Raw genomic sequence first — 3,301 nt, forward strand, 5'->3', positions numbered from 1 at the left:
GGGCCCTCAGAGTGGTAACCTGGCCTCCGGAGTCGGAGCCGGGAAGGGAACAGTTTGGACCACTCGAAGGAAAGTGTGTTCGAGCTGAGTGGCGCCTCACCACGCCGGGACCTGAGGCCTTCTCTGGGAGCGATTCCTGCAGGGCGCAAAAGCCCTCTCAACTCTGCAATCGGATTAGGAAAGGAACAGGATTACCAGTAATCACAGAAAAGAAAGAAGCCAAACTTCTCAGCGAAGGTGCCCAGGGAGAAGGTGCAGAGGCTGGAAGAGCGCGCCACCGCTCGGCGTGCCCTCTCCACGCGCGGCCCCCGGGTCCTCCCGGCCCTGGGCGGCAGGTGCAGCCGCTGACTCGGCCGCCCGCTGTGCCAGGGCGGCCGCCGCGCACTGGTGCGGAACCACTATCGGAACGAGTTTGCGCTTCTGTTTACAAAGCAATCCTGCCATCAAAAGAGGAACAAAATCACCACTTATCACACCCTGTCATAAAGTAATCTGCCCCGAAGGGAAACCCTAGCGGAGAACTGCGCGGAGTGTGGGGGCGGGGCGGGGGGCTGGAGAGGAGACAGAATAGGGAGACTCTCCCAACTTTCCTGCGGAGTAAATCGCTGGGACAAGTCCTGTCCTGACAGGCCGGGAAGGACGGAGGGTACTCTGAACTCTGGAGCGGGGCTCTCACAGAGGAGCCTAGTCCCAGGCCTGGGCCTGGGCCTGTCACAGAGTGGAATCGTTCTCTTGGCTCTTTGAAATAGGCCCATCTGCAGTCCCACACTCCAGTGTTTACTTTCACAGTGTCCTCAAAGACGCTTTGAAGATCCCCGCCGAAATAGATTCTCGGGAAATGTGTGTTGTTGTTTTTTTTTAAATGAGTTATTGGAGACGATGAAGTCCTTTTTGGTATCTTTGGCCACAGGGACACACAGGGAAGTCCTGACCAGTGCAGGAGAGTTTTGCTCCCACCGGTCCCCTACGTCCTCCTCCTCCCCAGCCCCTATGCACTTGTTCCTGCAGGGATGGAAGTTAAGGATGCCCAGGCAGTACCTACCAAAAGACAAGGAAATGGCAGGGAAAATAGGGAAAAGGAAGAAGTCCTAGGAAGTCATAAGTGATCCCTGTCCTGACCCAGCCGCCTCAGGTTATCTCCTTCTGCGGCCTGCCTGGCCTAGAGTGAGGTGAGAAACACTGGAGGCAGCCAAACCCGAGCACAGCAGGGCAGCCAGGGGGTGGGGTGGATTCCTGAAGGGTGCCTCTGCCTCTCGAGTTGCCTTTCCAAAGGGTCAGGAGAACCAGACTTCCTACCTTCAGATGTGCGCTGTGAAGCGGTTACTTTGCTGGTCTTGGTATCACTAATTCACCGCTAAATACAACCTGAGTTTAGGTTTGTACAGAGTGATCCCACAGCTCCCCACCCCTACACCTGGCCATTCTAGACACAGATGATAATCCTCCTGTAGCCAACATTAATGTAGCAGGTCGTTTGACAAGTTTGTGCCCACCTGCGTGTGACCCAGCCTGAATTTGGGACACTTGGCCCCCATAACTGAAGTCTGCAATCACTAGCCCTGAGAGATCACTTTGGCTCTAATGGGATATCCTGAGTCAGGGTGGTTGAAAGGGGTGCGGGTTTACCACATGCACCGCAGGCAGAATTCTCAGGGTTACACTATCATTTGCACTTATTGACAGCCTGAGGGACATTGTTTCATCCTTTATAGTTCCTGTATGGCTGATGAAAGCAGAGTCACAGTGCTAAACATCTGCAACGGTGAAGGACTGCACCTTCCAAAAACTGGGGAACTAGATCAGAAGCCTGCAAAGTCGCCAAGAGCACAATGGGAGAAGGTCCCCACCCCTTCCCACCCAAGGAAAGTTGTTCAGGGGCAATGGATGACTTTGGGCAGTGGCTTGTGAACTTTGCTGTATGATAGAATCACCTGGAGTTTTTAAATCCCGATGACGAAGCGGCTCCCCAACCAATTAAAAATCAGAATTTCTCGGGGTAGGACCCAAGCATATTTTAAAGAGTAACCTACGTGATGCCAATGTGCAGCCAAATTTGAAAACCAATGGCACAGGGCAGTGGTTCTCAAGTGTGGTTGAGAGACCAGCAGGATTAGCATCCCCCGAGAAAGCGTTAGAAATGCAAATTCTCAGGGGCCACGTTATAGCTCTACTGAAAATTCTGGGGGTGAGGCCCAGCAATCAGCATGTTAACAAGCCCTCCCAGTGATGTTGGTGCACGATCAAATTTGAGAACCATTCAGGGAAATGTGTGCCTCCGAGGAAGTTTTGGGATTGACTTTCTAAACTGCAGCTACTTTTTATCTTTGGCCTCGTGAAAAACTCCAGACCCCAGCTTTATATGTCTCTCCTTTGGAAATCAGGGCGTGTCTCAGTCCTAAGCATGACAAAGCATAAACTTCTCAAACAAACTGCTCTGCTTTCGAATTAACCAACTTAAGAACAAGTCCAACATCACTGCTAAGCAAGAGCCTGCAAACCCAGCGTCTCCCGTTTTCGCGGGATACAGGTTTTAGAACACCATAGGGTGTCTCCACGTCTAAGAAACCGAGACAGCCTCTGGGTTATAATAAAGCTTACTGGGGACCACACGTAACTTTTACTCCACTTCTGGGCCTCTTTTTCTTCCAGATTCTCTCCTCTTCTGTCTTTTCTCTCCCTTTTTCCCAACTCCTCGCGCCCTGGTTGGCGTTTCCGCCTCGCTGGCTCGGTCCACGTGTTTGGGACCTGATCTCTGAGTCTGAGGTCTGAAAACGCAGCGAATCCTCCAGACGCCGACCTCTTCCTGCCCCATCAGGGGGAGTGAAATTTCTGCTCTCCACCCCATCCTACCCCAACCCTGCTGGGTTAAGTTGGCCGACCAGGTGCGCACCCAGTCACGGCGCCTTCTCCGCCACCCTCCTCTCACAGGAGCAAATTTCCCATATTTGTACATAAAGGCTCCTGGGTCGGCTGGGTGGAGCGGCTCGGATGCCTGTCCCTGCAGCGGGCTGCCCAGCGGGGCTGCCGTCCCAGCTTTACGCACCAACCGCAAGGCGAGCGCGCGCGGTCCCCGGGTCTCCGCACGCAGCCCGCGGCCCGGGGCCAACGTCCCTCGGGTCGCGTCATCTTCAGGTGGATGTGCGCAGGGTGGTTCTGCCTTCCCTCACGTGGGGCCATTTGGGGTACAGGTATCTTTGCCTCGAAATGGCTATATCTGGGCAAACAGGTGGGCGGCGCAGAGGGGGCGCGCGGGGGCCGCCGGCGAGCAGCGCGCTCGGGCTCCCAACGCTGCTGTACGGCC

General features: G+C 54.7%; 1 pseudogene; it reads right to left on the reverse strand.

Moving 5' to 3' along the window:
• Positions 1-228: 228 nt before the first annotated feature.
• Positions 229-3,301, reverse strand: part of LOC103597403 — a 7,624-nt pseudogene continuing 4,551 nt past the window's right edge.

Source organism: Galeopterus variegatus, unplaced genomic scaffold (genome assembly GCF_000696425.1).
Source record: "Galeopterus variegatus unplaced genomic scaffold, G_variegatus-3.0.2 Scaffold2305, whole genome shotgun sequence".
In the NCBI taxonomy this organism is placed as follows: domain Eukaryota; kingdom Metazoa; phylum Chordata; class Mammalia; order Dermoptera; family Cynocephalidae; genus Galeopterus; species Galeopterus variegatus.